Source organism: Suncus etruscus, chromosome 1 (genome assembly GCF_024139225.1).
Source record: "Suncus etruscus isolate mSunEtr1 chromosome 1, mSunEtr1.pri.cur, whole genome shotgun sequence".
NCBI classification, from domain to species: domain Eukaryota; kingdom Metazoa; phylum Chordata; class Mammalia; order Eulipotyphla; family Soricidae; genus Suncus; species Suncus etruscus.
This window is the reverse complement of record NC_064848.1, coordinates 9,714,983-9,734,573: the sequence shown is the minus strand read 5'-3', so window position 1 is coordinate 9,734,573 and position 19,591 is coordinate 9,714,983. Positions and strand designations below refer to the sequence as shown.

General features: G+C 37.1%; 1 protein-coding gene across 1 annotated transcript in view; it reads left to right on the top strand.

Annotated features, from left to right (window-relative positions):
* UACA (uveal autoantigen with coiled-coil domains and ankyrin repeats) overlaps nucleotides 1-19,591 on the top strand; it is a 91,284-nt gene that overhangs the window by 26,556 nt on the left and 45,137 nt on the right. The gene's annotated exons all lie outside the window — the stretch shown is intronic.

Genomic DNA, 19,591 nt, shown 5'->3' with positions numbered 1-19,591 from the left:
CTATGTACCATAAATAATTCTGTGAAGAAAAAAAAAAAAGAATAAAGTTGTTATCAAAATCTAAAAAAAAAAAAAAAAAAAAAAAAGAAAAGAAACTTGAATAGGGCAATATTCATTATAGATAATTTGGAAAGTATAGAAAATACAATGAAAGAAAGTTTTCTTTAATTCAAAATTCCATAGCAAGTAACTGGTTATTTTTTTTTCATTTTTCCCTTGTGTATTTAAAGTTATGATCTTACAATCTTGACTTAATATTTCATGTCTTTTCAGTATACTGGAATCTGTGACTTTTTTTTTTTTCGTTTTTGGGCCACACCCAGTGACACTCAGGGGTTACTCCTGGCTATGCGCTCAGAAATCGCACCTGGCATGGGGGACCGTTTGAGATGTCAGGGATCGAACCCAGGTCCGTTCTGAGCAGCCACGTGCAAGGCAAACGCCCTACCACTGTGCTATCGCTCCGGCCCCCAAGAAATCTGTGACTTTTTTTTTTAAAGTTAAAGTCAAATAATTGAGGACAATTATTAGAGAAGCTATTTTGAAAATATCAATTTGTATTTTTAAAATATTCGTTTTGGAGAGATTAAATTTTATTATGGAAAGAGCAGCTAAGAAGCTTCTAAGGGGGAAAATCAGTGCTGCTTACAGTTTTACAGTTTTCTTGGTGTTACTAATGTCAATCTACTAAGAGTTTGAATTTAAAGTTGTTGGTAGAGGGCTGTAGGGGAAATTTTTGGCTATCTTAATAAATTCACCTCCAGGTGGTTTAAGTGGAAAACTCACTCTTGATTAGATCATAACCTCTTAGTTATATTAAGAATTCACTGAAGTTTAGGGGCTGGAGAGATAGCATGGATGGTAAGGTGTTTGCCTTTCATGAAAGAAGGTTATAGGTTTGAATCCCGACATCCCATATGGTCCCCCCTGAACCTGCAAGGAGCAATTTCTGAGTGTGAAGCCAGGAGTAATCCCCGAGTGCTGCTGGATGTGATGCAAAAACCAAAAAGAAAAGAAAAAAGAAAATGAAAAAAAGAAAAAGAATTCACTGAAGTTTTTGAATCATGTCATTTTATTAATGCATAGTGGGAACCAAAAGACTTAATAAGCTGAATACATCCTTCAGTCTTTGTTTATGCTATAGAAACTAAAATCAAAATACCATCAGTAATTAGCATTAATACTCAAATGTTTAAAGTCCAGGATATTTTGATGACTTTATTATCTCTATCATCATGAATTGTTCCTGTATGGATAATGCTAGAATTTCTGACAACTCTCCTCAATGCACCTCAGTTCTCATTCAGATACATTCATGCTTATTTAAACTGAGTCTCCACTCTGATTCCTGTTTCTTGGGCAAATGTTATTGCTGAGTTCAGTTTAAGTCAGTCCTCTCCTTGGAGACTGTGAAACTTTGAGAGTTCTTTCACCCAAGATCCTCCTTATGATTGGAGACCATTGTAAAAGGTGAAAGATTTCCTTTTGTTCAAACAGGGTTGAGAAGGGATTACCTGATGCTGTGGTCAGTTTCCTTTCCACAGTCATTCAAGGCAGATATATATTTTATATATATTTAATATATATATATATATATATATATATATATATACTTAGGCTTTTCTCTTTATTTATTTGTTTACTTTTATTTAAACACCTGGGTTACCAGGTTGTACAGTATTTTTTCCCCACAGATAAAGTTGTTAATGATTGAGTTACAGTCATACAATGTATAGCAACTTTTACCAGTGTGCATTTCCTGCCACCAATGTCAACAGTTTCCCTCTCACCCTCCACTGATGCCCTCTTTCTTCCCATTCACCCTCTATTTGCCTCTGGGACAGGCATTTTACTTCATTCTCTCTCTCTCTCTCCACTCTCTCTCACTCTCTCTCTCTCTCTCTCCTCTCTCCACACACACACACACACTCTGTCGTGTGTATGTGTGTCTTACTCTACCCCTCTCTCTTTTCTTTTGTGACATTGTGATTTGAACTACTGCAAATGAAGGGATGCCCTATGAATATCCTTTCCATATTAGACCTTCTCTACTCTAACTCCACTTCTTGTGGCAAGCTATCTAACATGGAATGGTTCTCCTGATTTTCATCTCTGTTGTCTCTGGATATCTCCATACTGTCTTTTATTTTCCTTATATCCCAGTAATGAGTAAGATTATTCTATGTTTATTCCTCTTCCTCTGACTCATTTCTCTCAGTATAATACGTCCATCCACTGTATAAACAAAACTTTATGACTTCATTTTTTTTCTAATGGATGCACAGTATTCTATTGTGTAGATACATCACAGTTTCTTTAGGTTGCAAATATTTCCTGTGATGATAAAATGATTGCTTTTCTTAGTAGGTATTTTGTTAAATCTGTATATATTAAATTTCTGTGGATTTGTTCCTATCAGAATTTACGAACACTAGCCAGCCTTAGAAGCACTTTTAAAGCTTGCTTATATGAACCTTTTTATCCATTATAATCAGGTTTAGAAAATTAATTTCAATTAATTCAGTGAAAATTTTATAATTTTAGCTTGTTATCACTTTAATTTACACGTGCCTATATAGACATTGCTTGGTTGAAGGGATGTAGGGTTCTTCCTTACCTTGAAGACCCTTGTAGTCAGACAAATATGTGGTGCAGTATTGCAGAGCTGATATGTTTATATATTCAGATATAACTCTATTGAATAAGCTTTTTGAAAAATATGTAACAGGGAAGGTCTTACTTGACTTGGGAAGTCATAGAAGTTTCTCTGAAAGATATGATCTGAGACATAGAAAAGTGAGTTATTGTTAAGAAGGAAGGAAATGCCATACCCAGGTTCCTGTGAAGGAACTGGAACTGCAGGATTACATACACCTCAGAGGGTAAAAAGGGGCAGAGTGAAGAGTCTTAGAAGTCGTGTTATAGATTTTGATCTTCACAGAATAGGAAATTATTTTAGTACAGTTAATTTGCATTTCAAGTTAAATTCAAGTTGCATCTGAATTTTACAGTTATATAGAAATTCTTATCATTTTATTGGCTTTTGGGCCACACCTGGTGGTGCTTGGGGCTAACTTCTGACTTTGTGCTCAGGATCAGTCCTGGTGGTTCTCAGGAGATTATGTAGGTCCCTAGGATGGAACCCAGATTATTATGTGCAGGGCCAGCACCATATCTGCTGTATCTCTCTACTCCCTATTATAAAATCTTTAGTATATATTTTCTAATCCCTACTCAGTATCTGGGTAGTGTTGGTAAGCAATAATATTTGACTGTACCTTTTGGGCATTTATTCTGTTTCAATACCTTGGAGCATATAGAAGTAGAACTATATATTAACTTAATTAAAAAATTAATGAGGAAGTTGATATTGCTTTCCTCATATGCTGAGAAAAACTGAAGTTCAGAGAGATTTAATAAAAATCATAGCAAATAAGTGATCAAAATGAGACTTGTTTCACCCAGGTTTTTCAAATACAAATCTTTGTTGAAAGCACTAAAATTTGACTGCTATACAAACTTCTCACCATCTTTGAACATTGACAATTTCTTGAAGTTCTTGAGATTCTTGAAGTTTAAAATGGCTTATCAAAGTGATATTGGTTTTTAATATTAATAAGGTCTTTAATCCCACCTGTGCTTACATATTCTATATTATGTTTGACATAATAAGATACTCTAATTTTTATTTTAAAATGTTTTTATTTACAGCAAATCACATGTATCATTTCTAAACAAATTGAGTAACATTAAAAAAGCTTCACTCAGACACCAGTAGAGGGAGCCAGAAAGATTGGCAATGTAATATTCCTTGGAATTCACCAAGTTCATAATATTTACTTCATAAATAATCTTAATTGAAATAATATTGATAATGTTAATATGAAATACTGTGTGCCATGTTCTTATTTGAGCCTTAAAAGTATATGTGGAGGGTGAAGTGAGTCCAGTGGATAGGGCTCTGCACTGCATGTTAGCCAACCCACTTTTTATTCCTTGGCACTACAATGACCTTCTGAGCCCGCTGGGAGTGATCCAAGATAATAGAGTCAAGAGTAAACTGAGCATTTCTCGGCTCTGATCTTCTGCTTCCTTCCAAAAAGTTAATTGTGTATCTAGCTATTGAAAGAAGCCTGGTAAAGGACTTCATTTTTATGTTCCTGTATGTATACTCTTTTGTTTCTTTTGTTTTGTGTTCTTTTATTTCTTTCAGAACAAGGGCCCAGGATATGCTCAGGTTCACTTAAGACCCTGAGTTTAGTCTACTGCTTTTTTTTTTGGGGGGGGGCCACATCTGGTGGCCTCAGGTGTTACTCATGGCACTGTACTCAGAAATTGCTCCTGGCTCCAGGGACTGACCATATGGGATGCCAGGGATCAAACCCGCATCCGTCCTGGATAGGCCCATGTGTAAGGCAAATGTTCTACCACTCACCTACCACTCCGACCCCCAGTCTACTGCTTTTCTTTTGAACAATTTGATTATTCTCCAACAAATGTGACAAAGAAGGACTCCTGGTTAGTAGTTGGTTCATTTTGAGACCTTGTTTGAAGATTCTAGCAAGGGAGCACAAACTGCTGAAGAAAAGTCTGTTTGTGTTTGAGAAGACAGTCCTTTTTGATCCACATACAAGCTGAGAATGGAAGGCATATGGGCCAGAGAGGAAGAAAGGGGACACTTATCTAGCCAGCCAGATAAGTTGAGTCAGCCCTTGGTAATAATGGGGGTGACATGTTATAACCAGAGTCCTCAAAATACTCTTTTGCTCATTTTGTACGTGGCAGCAGTAGTCAAAGTGAAAAAACAGGGATTTCCCTGGGAACTGTGGCTGTAATGGGCAAAGCCTGCAGAAATATCACCATCTTAACCCAGAGTTTTTCTCTCTAAGCTTTGGAAGCAGAAAAATAATCTTGTTTGAATATGTTGAATAACTGTTCCAAAAAAACGAAACCATAAGCTTTTACTGCATCATACTTTCAGGTGTTTAATCAGGTTCGGATGAGTTGATAGATCCTCAATAGCCAGGCAAGCCCCATCTCCCTGGGAAGCCTGCTCTGTTCTTAGTAATATGATGGGCCCTGCAAGCCTGAAAGGGCACAAGAACTTGAATATCTATAAATGCTTCCCCAGCAAGACAATTAATTTAGTAAATGAAGCAAGTGACAAAGCAAGTGACATCAGATTTTCCCCAGATGTCTGTCTTGAGGGATAATCTTATTCTTTAAAAAAATTTTTTGGGGGGGGCACGGCACGGTGGCGCTAGAGGTAAGGTGTCTGCTTTTGCCAGCGCTAGCCTAGGATGGACCGAGGTTCTATCCCCCGGCGTCCTCATATGGTCACCCCTAAGCCAGTGAGCGACTTCTCAGCGCATAGCCAGGAGTAACCCCTGAGCGTCACAGGGTGTTTCCCCAAAAAAAACCAAAACAAAAAAAATTTTTTTTAGAACATCATGATTACCAAGTTGTTTCAGGTATTAAATATTTAGACACCCAATCACACCACTAGATGAAAGGATACTCTTATTCTTGGCCTTGACTTGTCTACATTTCTTAGACTTCAGGTCAGAAACTCTTCACTGTATGAAGCATCTGATGGCTATGAGGAGTGACTTTGACAAAGGCATACCTGAATTTCTTTCTCAAGCACAATCTTCAATGGTCATCCGTATCTGGATACTCACCCAATTAATCCTTTTGATACTACAGGAAGCCCATGAATGGTTGGTTGGCTGGTGCTTTCCTGTTATGAGGCTTTGTTTCCTGGGTCTGAGGCACACTTTGGTCATGTGCTAATTCCAGGAATTATATAGGGACTAGTCTAGTACTTCCATACTGGAATGTTTTTATTTCCTCTCTTTTTCTTTTCCAAAAGTGCCTCGGTAGCTTGAGGTCTGATAAGCCTTCCTCTTTTCCAGGAGATACTCTGGAGCAAAGGGATCTTTTTCCTTTCTTCTTGCTCTGCCCTCTTTCTAACGCTGCCCACTAGTCATGCTGTTAGGTTTCTGAGCTCTGCCTTTGGGATAAATAATGTAGGTTTGTCTCATTAAATCATTCATCACCAGTGAGTTAATGCAGCCTTCAGTCTCTTTCTCTTCCCCAAGAGGGTCCATATGTGGAATCAGAACTACCCACTTCTATTCACACAATTGGCACCCCTCACAATTATTACCTTTCTCTTCATTCTGTGGTTATATAAGGTTTTTCCAAAAATCACCTCACTTCTTTTAAATTCAGGTGTGGTTGAAAAGGGTTTTTTACCTAAATATGTAAGGTGATCCTTTTATCTTGATTGCTCTTAATATTTAGAAAGGTTTCAAGAGTTTAAGGATTTTATCAAATGTAGTTAATAATCAGAGCCTATATTTTATACTCTAACCATGCAATACTACAGTTTTTAAAGCTGTAGCAGTTTTCTTTGCACTGTTAATATTATGTGGCTTCCAATCTTTGTAATCCTCGGTACTAGTTACCTTGCCTTCAACCTTGTACCACAGCTTTACGTCACATTTTTATTTTTGATGGTTATGTTTCCTCACTTCTGGTAGCAATTTCTGCACTGTTTAGCTTTGTTATAGTAATTAATTTGAATTTCAGTGGCTTCTCAAAATTACACACTTAAAACATTTCCTACTAGCTTATGTTAGTCTTTGGTCAGCTATGTTTCTGCTACAGACTGTGACTCCATTCTGGAACCCGGATCAGAAGACAAAGGTTAAATACACTTATCTGCCAATCCCCTTGACAAAGTCCTTAACAAAAAAGTATGACAGATTTTGGATTTGTGCTTCAAGTTTTTGTTTACTGGGGAAGTGCATCACATATGTTAACACTCAGTTGTACAAAAAATAATTTTAGGCACATTCTCAAAATCAGGTAATCTATGGCTAGTTTTATAGGGGTTGTTATGTGTTATGTAAATTCTGGAAGAGTTCTTTCTAGTTAGTAACATGTTCCTTAATTAATATTTCTTTGCATAAGCTAAAGAAAAAATAAAATGCTAAAGGAAACATAAAATGTCTTTTATATTTTCACTGTGATTAAATACCATCAGAAACTTTAAAAAATGTTTGCCTCTTTTTTTTCTTTGTTAGAAACTGAGTACTTGTTAAAATCTGTGCCATGTTGGCATTAAAATATTAAATCTCACTAAAATAATTTACTTTGTTTATTAGGTGTGTATAAAAAGGAGACAGAAGTTACTGTAAACTTTTCTCAGATTTTGAGGGGCTCATGGGGATACACCATATCTGGTGTTGCTAGGGAAACCAGGCATAGCAGAATCAAACCTGTGGCTTCCCATATGCAACTTGTACAATCCAAGGGCTTGATTGTACAAGTTGCATATGGAAGCCACAGGTTTGAAAATATTCTAATAATTTGTTTGTGGTTAAAAATATTCATATGTTTACATAGGAATTTGAGTTCTATTGAAAAAGTATGTAATTAATATTAAAAAAAATGGGGCCAGAGCGATAGCAGAGTGGTAGGCTATTTGCCTTGCATGTGGTTGATTCAGGACAGACCTGGGTTTGATCTCAGTATCTCAAATGTCAAGAGCGATCTTTGAGCTCAGAGGCCAGGAGTAACTGCTGAGTGCCTCCAGGTGCAGCACAAAAAAGGGGGAAAAAAAAAGAAAGAAAACAAATGTTATGTATTAAATTTGAAAGAGTAAATTTCTTTTATTTTTTAATAGCTTACTTAAGCACATGATTACATACATGTTTGTAGTTTGGTTTCAAGTTATAAAAAGAATACCTAGCTTCACCAGTGCATCCTTCTCACCACCCATGTTCCCATCTCCCTCCTCTCCCACCTCCTGCCTGTATTTGAGACAGTCATTCTATTTCTCTCACTCACTAATAATCATTATGATAGTTGTTAGTGTAGTATTTCTTCTAACTGAACTCACCATTCTTTGTGGTAAGCTTCATATCGAAGTCTGGTCCATACAATCCTGTTCTTTATTGTCTCTGGGTATTATTATAATAATGTCTTTTACTTTTCTTAAATCCCATAGTAAGTGAGACTAATCTCTGTCTATCTCTCTTCCTCTGACTTATTTCACTCAGCATAATAGTTTCCATATCATTGATATATAGGAAAATTTCATGACTTCATATTTCCTGATGGCTGTATAGTATTCCATGGTGTATATGTACTACAGTTTCTTTAGTCAGTCGTCGGTTGTCAGGTATCTGAGTTGTTTCTGGATTCTGGCCATTGTAAATAGGGCTGCAATGAATGATGGTGTGCAGAAGGCATTTTTGTATTGTGCTTTTATGTTCCTGCTTTTGGTATGTTTTGGTAATGCTAGCTTTAGAAAAACAAGGGAGCCTTTCATTTCTTCAATTTTCTGAAAGCACCTGAAAAGTATTGGTAGTCGTTTTTCTTGAAAGAGGACCAGAGTGATAGCACAGCAGTAGGGCATTTGCCTTGTATGCAACTGACCCTGGACAGACATTATAGTCCTTATGGTCCCCTAAGCCAGGTGCAATTTCTGAGGATATAGCCAGGAGTAACCCCTGAGCATCACTGGGTGTGGTTTCAAAAAACAAAAACAAAAAAGGAAAGATTTGAAAGACTTTGTTAGTGAATCCATCTTGGCCTGGGCATTTGTTTTTGGAAAGACTTTTGATTACCATTTTAATTTCCTCAATAAAATGTGTCCGTTGAGATATGCTAGGTCATCCTGATTCAACTGTGGAAGATTATGAGTCCAAGAATTTATCCATTTCTTTCAGGTTCTCATGTTTCATGGTACAGAGTTTCTCAAGTAGTCTCTGATTATCCTTTGAATCTCCCCTTTTTCATTTCTAATTTGTTTTATTAAGTTTCTTTCTCACCCTTTCTTTGTGAGTTACGCTAGTGGTTTATCAGTCTTGTTTTTTTATTTTTAAAGAACCAACTTTTTATTTTGTTGATCTTTCAGGTTGTTTTTTAGGTTTCTAATTTTTTTGGTTTTTGGGTCACATACGGCAGCACTCAGGGGTTGTTCCTGGCTCTATGCTCAGAAATTGCTCCTGGAAGGCTCAGGGGACCATATGGGATGATGGGATTCGAACCACCGTCCTTCTGCATGCAAGGCAAACACCTTACCTCCATGCTATCTCTCCGGCCCCAGATTTTCACTTTATTGATTTCTGCTCTAAGCTTTGTTATTTCCTCCTGTTTACCTATTTTTGTTCCTCTTTTTTTTATCCTTTTCTAATTTTATAAGCTGTATCATTAAGTTATTTATGTAAGCTCCTTCTTCTTTACTGATGTGTGCATGCAAAGCTAGAAATTTGCCTCTTAGTACCGATTTCGCTGTGTCCCACAAATTCTGATCATTTGTGTTTTCATTCACATTTGTTTTAAGGAATCTTTTGATTTCTTCTTTGATTTCATCTCTGACTCACTGGTTGTTCAGTAGTGAGCTGTTTAATTTCCAGATGTTAAAGTTTTTCTTCTGTTTATCTCTGTAGTTCACTTCCAATTTCAGTGCATTGTTATCTAAGAAGGTATTCCTGAGAAGGTACACTTTTAATCCTCTTGATTTTATGTGGAAGTATGTTTTATGGGCTGACATGTACTCTATCCGGGAGAATGATCCATGTGCAATGGAGAAAAATTTATATCCAGTTTTCTGGGGGTAAAGTCAGATATATATATTTACTAGGCTGCTTTCTTCCATTTCTCCTTTTCGAGTAGTATATTCTTGTTTGATTTCAGCCTGGTTGACCCATCAAGTGTTGACAGCTCAGTGTTGAGGTCTCCAGCTATTACTGTGTTGTTATCGATGTCTTCTTTCAGGTTTGTCAACAATTGTATTAAATATTTTCCTGGTTTCTCATTGGATGCGTATATGCTTTGAAGTGTGATTTCTTCCTGTTATTCATATCCTTTAATTATTACAAAATGTCCATATTTGTCCCTTATAACTTTTCTGTCTAAAGTTAGTGTCATCTGATATTAAAATTGCCATTACAGCTTTTTTAAGGAAGTTGGTAGCATTGATGATTGTCCTCCAATCTTTGATTTCAAGTCTATGTTTGTTCTGACTAGTCAGATGTGTTTCTTGTAGGCAGCAGAACGTTGGATTTAGCTTTTTGTTCCATTTTGCCACTGTGTTTTTTAACTGGTGCATTTAGTCCATTGACTTTGAGAGAGATTAATTGCCATGGGATTTAGTGTCATCGTATGTAGGACTTTGGTGTGTCTTTTGATCTGTCTTGTCTTAAAGTAGACCTTTCAATTTTTTTTTTTTTTAAGTCTGGTTTTGAGTCTGCAAAGTTTTTGAGCTGTTGTTTATCTGTGAAGCTATGCATACTTCCTTCAAACCTAAATGTGAGTGAGTCTGGTTGGGTGCAGTATTCTAGGTGAAGCTTTCATTTCATTGAGTTTTGGCACTATTTCTCACCACTGCCTTCTAACCTTGAGGGTGCCTTGTGACAGATCTGCTGTAAATCTTAAGGACGCTCCTTTGAATGTAATTTTCCATTTTGACCTTTCTGCTTTCAATATTCTATCCCTCTCTGTGGGATTCATCACTATGACTAGGATGTGTCTTAGGGTGCTTTCCTTTAGGTCTCTTTAAGCTGTTACTCTTCAGGCATGTAGGATTTGGTTGCATGCAGTCTTTAATTCTAGGAATTCTTCTCAATGATGTCCTTGACTGTTGATATTTTTTCTGGGGATTTTCTTCCTGGGTCTCTTGATTCGTATGTTGTTTTAGTTGAGTTTGTCAAAGACTTCTATTTTTGTCTGTTCACATTCTTTGAGGATTTTTTCCATTGTCTGATCATTTGCTCTAAGGCTCTTTTTTGACCTCTTCCATTTGTATGGCATTGTTTTGCATCTCATCTTCTAGCTCACTAATTCTGTCCTCAGCTGCTGTTACTCTGGTAGAGAAGCTTTTCAGTGAGGTTTTCATTTTGCCTACCAAGTTTTTCAGTCCTATTATTTCAGTTTCTAGTTTTCTTGTTTCTATTTTATTTCTTCTTTATTCTTGTTTGTGGTTTGTTTAGTTTGACCATGCTTTCTTTGAGTTCTATGAGTATCCTCCATATTTCTTCTTTAAACTCCTTACATGAGAGGCTATATAAATGGTTGGCACTTTTTGGGTTATCAGAACTGACATCTTCATTCTCTATGCATAGTATTGGCCTGTGTTGTTTCCCAATTGTCACACTTGTAGTGTGGTGTTTTCTTACATGTTGTTCTGTGCTTAATTGGCTAGGAGATATGTGATGTGTGGCCATGAAGCCGAGCAGCCGGGCTTCTCTGGCTCTGCCCTTCATTGGTGGGAACAGCTCACCTATGTTGTCATGCCCTCAGGAACTGTTTTGTGAAGGGTGGTTCATGGCCCAACATGCAGAAGAGCAGAGGTCATTTAAAATGTCTTCCAAGTGCCAAAACACATGGCGGGATTCAAGAGTTAATTTCATATCTATAATTTCAATAATTTTTCTTGGTGCCTAGGTAGTTGTATAAAGTAATAAATATAATCTGTGGTATGGAAGGAGTACATATTAATATTTATATTAATGATGAGTCAAAAAGAGTGGTCACACATTTTGTGAAAGCAATGCTTTGCAGTCTTTCTGCTCTTATTATTTTACGAAGGCCTCTGAAGCAATATTTCAGGAGGCCTGGAGGCCTTTCCTAGTGATTCTTTTTACTATAACGACCCTAGGATGCCATGTTGCTGTTTAGATCCCACTATGTTGAGAATAGATTCCCAAGGCTATTTTGCAATGTTAGGGGCCTTCAGACCAATCCAGTGGTGTTCAGGAAACTTCTGGGGCTGCATCCTTGATGCACCAGGGATAGCGGCAGATGCCTAAACAGCTGTGCTATCTCTTTAGCCCTATTTACCTGTTTTCAAAGACTTTTCTATTCCATTTCCTGTTGAAGATGTTTCCTTTATTGTTACCACCATCATTGTCACCATTTTATACTTGATACTTTCACATTAAAAATCCAATAAAAGAAGTTGAAGCTTAGTATTGCCTCATCAGAAAATGATTAATACTTTTTATTTTCCTTTCTCCCATTTCCTTCTTTGAGTTTCAGCTTTCAGATCACATGGTGGAAGGTTTGTGGAAACATACGGAAGTAAAGTTGGCATTTTAAGAATAGAGTCGGGATCTAAGGAGAAGGAAAACTGGTTGTAAAGGTTTTTTTAATTTTTTTTTGCTGGTTTGTTTTAACCTTCGTTCCCTTTCTGTTATGTAAGCTTTGATTTGCTATTACATAAGAGGGAGGAATAAATTACCTTTGGACTGAACGGAATGGGAGAAATATTTCTAACTATCATCAACCCAACGAGCTGTAGAACAGTTCTTAATTGTACAGCCTAATCTTCAAGGAATGTTTATGCTTTGTGAGCTTTTTTCCTGTTCTGCTTTCAGTTGTGGTAGAGCTTGCCTGGGTTTAGTAATAGGGAATGTTGATAATTGTAAGGCCTGTTGTACTTGTTTTAATTGAGTATTTAGGGAAATTTGAAATGTTTAGTATTTTAAAGGACTTTTTCCTTCTGTGAAAACTTCCTTTAGTTGCTTCTGTGTTCTTTTTTCTTGACGTGCCTTATCTTAAGAATAGGATTGTGAGGATTGTGAAATTTTATTATTGAGGGTGATGTTTTTCTTTCATGGTGGATTTTTAAGATTAGGTCATGACAATTTGTTTAGGTTTCAGTCAGGGTTGTGATATCTACTATGTTAAGATAATCTAAGCTTACAAACATTACCAAGTTCAGTTTTATACACATTTCAAGGCAAGTTAAAATTCAGTTGGTTGTTGTTTCTGATAAATTTTTGGAAGTTAAAAAAATTAGTGTGCCAGAATGAATTGTTTTTTTTTTCAGGCTTGAATTTTAAAGTAATAAAAGGAGCATTATTAAAAGAAAAAAAAAGAGTTGCCTTAGTCACTAAAGAAGTCTGAAAAATATTTGACCAGAGTGTGGAATCCTACACTTCAATTTGGTGGTGTCTGCTTTCCTTTCTACCCTCTCAACTCTTCTGTTGTGCTTCCCTTCTTTCAAACCTGCTATGCATCTTTCACTGGTTATTTTTTCAGGTTGAAATTTAACTTCTTACACACCAACTGACTTTTCAGTTAGGTCTCATCATCACTGTCTTCTCAGAATTATTTGAGTTACCCAGCCTCACAATTTATCCTTGCCATTTTTATACAAACTCTTCCCAATTTTTGTTTGATAAACTCTTAGTTCTTATGAGAAAGTATATTTGAGGTAGACTAAATCAACTCCTTCTTGTACCTGAAAGTCAATAGTAGGGAGTTTTATCTTTTAAAATCTATTCCATGACTAACAAGAACAAGATTCCAGATAGCAATGACCTTTCTGGGAATTAGTCATATTAAACTATTATGTATGCATTACATATACATGAATATATTACCCCTTTCCCTAACAACTTAGATCATATTGGCTAAAATATCAACAAAGTATCATCTATTATTAAGACTACTTTTTGGGGGCTGAAGCAGTGGTGCAAGGGGTAAGGCATCTGCCTTGCCCGCGCTAACCTAGGATGGACTGCAGTTCAATCCCCCAGTGTCCCATATGATCCTCAAGTCAGGAGCAATTTCTGAGCACCTAGCCAGGAGTAACTCCTGAGTGTCACTGGGTGTGGCCCAAAAACCAAAAAAAAAAAAAAAATTACTTTTTGTAGTTTTATTTCTATACTTCATCTTTTCCCCCCTCTAAATTCTTCTAAAACAAAGACATCAGAGGTCAAAATCTGGGCTAATACCTGAGTTTGAGTAAATTTGCAAATTTAAGTCCCAGAATAAATGCTATTATTTTATTTTAGCCTTGTTTTCCTCAGTTAAAATTGTTCAGTCTCTCCCATTTGAAGATATATTGAAAATATGGGTGTTATCATTCTTAAAAAGCTTACTATAAAAACCATCTGAATTTATGATATTTAAATTTTTAAGGGTATTTGAATATTTATATCAGAGACTTAATTTCAGATCAGCAGAAATTTGGATAGCTTCAATGGAAAGGGATTGGACAAATGTCATAATGATTGTATTCTCTAATCATATGGGTTGTAAATCATGAAGGGCTACAAAGTCTGCTTAATTCTCCTAATCTGTGGTACTATTTTAATATTTTAGTAAATGGTTTAATTTTTTTTTTTAGTTAGCAGCACACAGACCAGTTAATCCTAAATTGTAGTGCATCTTTTATACTTTTTCTTTTTTTTTTTTTAACACCACCCATCACCAGTGCAACATTCCCATCACCAATGTCCCAAGTCTCCCTCCTCCCCACCCGACCCCCGCCTGTACTCTAAACAGGTTCTCAATTTCCCTCATACATTGTCATTATTAGGACAGTTCAAAATGTAGTTATTTATCCAACTAAACTCATCACTCTTTGTGATGAGCTTCCTGAGGTGAGCTGGAACTTCCAGCTCTTTTCTCTTTTGTGTCTGAAAGTTATTATTGCAAGAATGTCTTTCATTTTTCTTAAAACCCATAAATGTGTGAGACCATTCTGCGTTTTTCTCTCTCTCTCTGACTTATTTCACTCAGCATAATAGATTCCATGTACATCCATGTATAGGAAAATTTCATGACTTCATCTCTCCTGACAGCTGCATAATATTCCATTGTGTATATGTACCACAGTTTCTTTAGCCATTCGTCTGTTGAAGGGCATCTTGGTTGTTTCCAGAGTCTTGCTATGGTAAATAGAGCTGCAATGAATATAGGTGTAAGGAAGGGGTTTTTGTATTGTATTTTTGTGTTCCTAGGGTATATTCCTAGGAGTGGTATAGCTGGATCGTATGGGAGCTCGATTTCCAGTTTTTGGAGGAATCTCCATATCGCTTTCCATAAAGGTTGAACTAGACGGCATTCCCACCAGCAGTGGATAAGAGTTCCTTTCTCCCCACATCCCCGCCAACACTGTTTATTCTCATTCTTTGTGATGTGTGCCATTCTCTGTGGTGTGAGGTGGTATCTCATCATTGTTTTGATTTGCATCTCCCTGATGATTAGTGATGTGGAGCACTTTTTCATGTGTCTTTTGGCCATCTGTATTTCTTCTTTGTCAAAGAGTCTGTTCATTTCTTCTCCCCATTTTTTGATGGGATTAGATGTTTTTTTCTTGTAAAGTTCTGTCAGTGCCTTGTATATTTTGGAGATTAGCCCCTTATCTGATGGGTATTGGGTGAATAGTTTCTCCCACTCAGTGGGTGGCTCTTGTATCTTGGGCACTATTTCCTTTGAGGTGCAGAAGCTTCTCAGCTTAATATATTCCCATCTGTTAATTTCTGCTTTCACTTGCTTGGAGAGTGCAGTTTCTTCCTTGAAGATGCCTTTAGCCTCAATGTCCTGGAGTGTTTTACCTACGTATTGTTCTATATATCTTATGGTTTTGGGGCTGATATCGAGGTCTTTAATCCATTTGGATTTTACCTTCGTACATGATGTTAGCTGGGGGTCTAAGTTCAATTTTTTGCAAGTGGCTACCCAGTTTTGCCAACACCACTTGTTGAAGAGGCTTTCTTTGTTCCATTTAGGATTTTTTGCTCCTTTATCAAAAATTAGATGATTGTATGTCTGGGGAACATTCTCTGAGTATTCAAGCTTATTCCACTGATCTGAGGGCCTGTCTTTATTCCAATACCATGCTGTTTTGATAACTATTGCTTTGTAGTAAAGTTTAAAGTTGGGGAAAGTAATTCCTCCCATATTCTTTTTCCCAATGATTGCTTTAGCTATTCGAGGGTGTTTATTGTTCCAAATAAATTTCAAAAGTGCCTGGTCCACTTCTTTGAAGAATGTCATGGGTATCTTTAGGGGGATCGCATTAAATCTGTACAGTGCTTTGGGGAGTATTGCCATTTTAATGATGTTAATCCTGCCAATCCATGAGCAGGGTATATGCTTCCATTTCCGCGTGTCCTCTCTTATTTCTTGGAGCAGAGTTTTATAGTTTTCCTTGTATAGGTCCTTCACATTTTTAGTCAAGTTGATTCCAAGATATTTGAGTTTGTGTGACACTATAGTGAATGGAGTTGTTTTCTTAATGTCCATTTCTTCCTTATTAGTATTGGTGTATAGGAAGGCCATTGATTTTTGTGTGTTAATTTTGTAGCCTGCCACCTTGCTATATGAGTCTATTGTTTCTAGAAGCTTTTTGATAGAGTCTTTGGGGTTTTCTAAGTAGAGTATCATGTCATCTGCAAACAGTGAGAGCTTGACTTCTTCCTTTCCTATCTGGATTCCCTTGATATCCTTTTCTTGCCTAATCGCTATAGCGAGTACTTCCAGTGCTATGTTGAATAGGAGTGGTGAGAGAGGACAGCCTTGTCTTGTGCCAGAATTTAGAGGAAAGGCTTTCAGTTTTTCTCCATTGAGGACAATATTTGCCTCTGGCTTGTGGTAGATGGCCTTAACTATATTGAGAAAGGTTCCCTCCATTCCCATCTTGCTGAGAGTTTTGATCAAGAATGGGTGTTGGACCTTGTCAAATGCTTTCTCTGCATCTATTGATATGATCATGTGATTTTTATTTTTCTTGCTGTTGATGTTGTGTATTATGTTGATAGATTTACGGATATTAAACCAGCCTTGCATTCCTGGAATGAAACCTACTTGATCGTAATGGATGATCTTCTTAATGAGGCATTGAATCCTATTTGCCAGGATTTTGTTGAAGATCTTTGCATCTGCATTCATCAGCGATATTGGTCTGTAATTTTCTTTTTTCGTAGCATCTCTGTCTGGTTTAGGTATCAAGGTAATGTTGGCTTCATAAAAGCTATTTGGAAGTTTTCCTGTTTTTTCAATTTCATGAAAGAGTCTTGCCAGGATTGGTAGTAGTTCCTCTTGAAAGGTTTGAAAGAATTCATTAGTAAATCCATCTGGGCCTGGGCTTTTGTTTTTGGGCAGACATTTGATTACTTTCTTAATTTCCTCAATAGTAATGGGTGTGTTTAGATATGCTACATCCTCTTCATTCAATCGTGGAAGATTATAAGATTCCAAAAATTTATCCATTTCTTCCAGGTTTTCATTTTTAGTGGCATAGAGTTTCTCAAAGTAGTTTCTGATTACCCTTTGAATCTCTACCATATCAGTAGTGATCTCTCCTTTTTCATTCCTAATACGAGTTATCAAGTTTCTCTCTCTTTCTTTCTTTGTTAGTTTTGCCAGTGGTCTATCAATCTTGTTTATTTTTTCAAAGAACCAACTTCTGCTTTCGTTGATCTTTTGGATGGTTTTTCTGGTTTCCACTTCATTGATTTCTGCTCTCAGCTTTGTTATTTCCTTCTGCCTCCCTATTTTTGGATCCTTTTGTTGAGCACTTTCTAATTCTATGAGCTGCGTCATTAAGCTATTCAGGTATGCCCCTTCTTCTTTCCTGATGTGTGCTTGCAAAGCTATAAATTTTCCTCTCAGTACTGCTTTTGCTGTGTCCCATAGGTTCTGATAAATTGTGTCTCCATTGTCATTTGTTTTCAGGAAGGTTTTGATTTCCTCTTTGATTTCATCTCGGACCCACTGATTATTCAGTATGAGGCTATTTAACTTCCAGGTGTTAAAATTTTCTTCTGTGTCCCTTTGTAGTTTATATATAATTTCAGGGCTTTGTGGTCAGCAAAGGCAGCCTGCAAAATTTCTATCCTCTTGATATTATGGAGATATGTTTTGTGTGCTAACATGTAGTCTATCCTAGAGAATGTCCCATGTACATTAGAGAAAAATGTGTATCCAGGCTTCTGGGGGTGGAGTGTCCTGTATATATCTACTAGGCCTCTTACTTCCATTTCTCTCCTCAGGTCTAGTATATTCTTGTTGGGTTTCAGTCTGATTGACCTGTCTAGTGTTGACAATGCCGTGTTGAGGTCTCCCACAATTATTGTGTTGTTATTGATATTATTTTTCAGATTTGTCAACAGTTGTATTAAATATTTTGCTGGCCCCTCATTCGGTACATATATGTTTAGGAGGGTGATTTCTTCCTGCTGTACATATCCCTTGATTAATACAAAATGTCCATCTTCGTCCCTTACAACTTTCCTAAGTATAAAGTTTGCATCATCTGATATTAATATGGCCACTCCAGCTTTTTTTTGGGTGTTGTTTGCTTGGATGATTTTCCTCCAGCCTTTTATTTTGAGTCTATGTTTGTTCTGACTATTCAGGTGCGTTTCTTGTAGGCAGCAGAAGGTTGGATTGAGTTTTTTGATCCATTTAGCCACTCTGTGTCTCTTAACTGGTGCATTTAGTCCATTGACATTGAGAGAAAGAATTGTCCTGGGAGTTAGTGCCATCTTTATATTAAAGTTTGGTGTGTCTGTTGGTAAGCCTTGTCTTAAAGTATGCCATTCAGTTTTTCTTTTAAGAATGGTTTTGAGTCTCTGAAGTTTTTGAGCTGTTGTTTGTCTGTGAAACTATGTATTGTTCCTTCAAACCTGAAAGTGAGTTTTGCTGGGTGCAGTATTCTAGGCGAAGCATTTATTTCATTGAGTTTTGTCACTGTGTCCCACCACTGCCTTCTGGCCTTGAGTGTTTCTGGTGACAGGTCTGCAGTAAATCTCAAGGATGTTCCCTTAAATGTAATTTCTCTTTTCGATCTTGCTGCTTTCAGAATTCTGTCTCTATCTATGGGATTCGTCATTGTGACTAGGATGTGTCTTGGGGTGTTTTTTCTGGGGTCTCTTTTAGTTGGCACTCTTCGGGCATGCAGGATTTGATCACATGTATTCATTATCTCTGGTAGTATCTCTTTAATGATGTTCTTGACTGTTGATTCTTCCCGGAGATTTTCTTCCTGAGTCTCTGGGACTCCAATGATTCTTAAGTTGTTTCTGTTGAGCTTATCATAGACTTCTATTTTCATCTGTTCCCATTCTTTGAGTAATTTTTCCATTGTTTGATCATTTGCTTTGAGGCTTTTTTCCAATTTCTTCTGCTGTATGTAATTGTTATGTATCTCATCTTCCAGTGTACTGATTCTATCCTCAGCTGCTGTTAACCTGTGGGAAATCTCAAACATGTTTTTCTTCAATTCATCTACTGAGTTTCTCAGACCTGTTATTTGATCTGAAATTTCCGTTTGGAGTTTTCTCATTTCTATCTTCATATTCTCCTGATTCTTTTTAGTTTTCTCTTCTATACTTTGTTTGAGTTCTTTGAACATGTTCCATATTGCAACTCTAAACTCCTTATCTGAGAGACTGACTAGGTGGTTGATCATGTTCAAGTCATCAGAGTTGCCATCTTCATTCTCTATGTCTGGCACTGGCCCATGTTGTTTCCCCATTGTCACACTAGTACTGCGTGTTTTTCTACGTGTTGTGATTGTATTCATTGGCTAAATGCTGTGCACCGTCGCGAAGGGGAGCGGAGCAACCGTGCTCCTCTGGCTTCTCCCTTTCTGGGCGTGTCGACTCACCTCCACGGAAGGCTCACAGGAAGGCAGGCTGGCAGATGGGCCGCACCCAGGATGAAATCAGGCCAAAAATGCAGGACAGCAGAGTAGAGAGGCAGAAGGGTGCTGGCATCTGAGATCCAGCGAAGTTCAGTGGCTCCTCCCTTTCTGGGCGTGTCGACTCACCTCCAC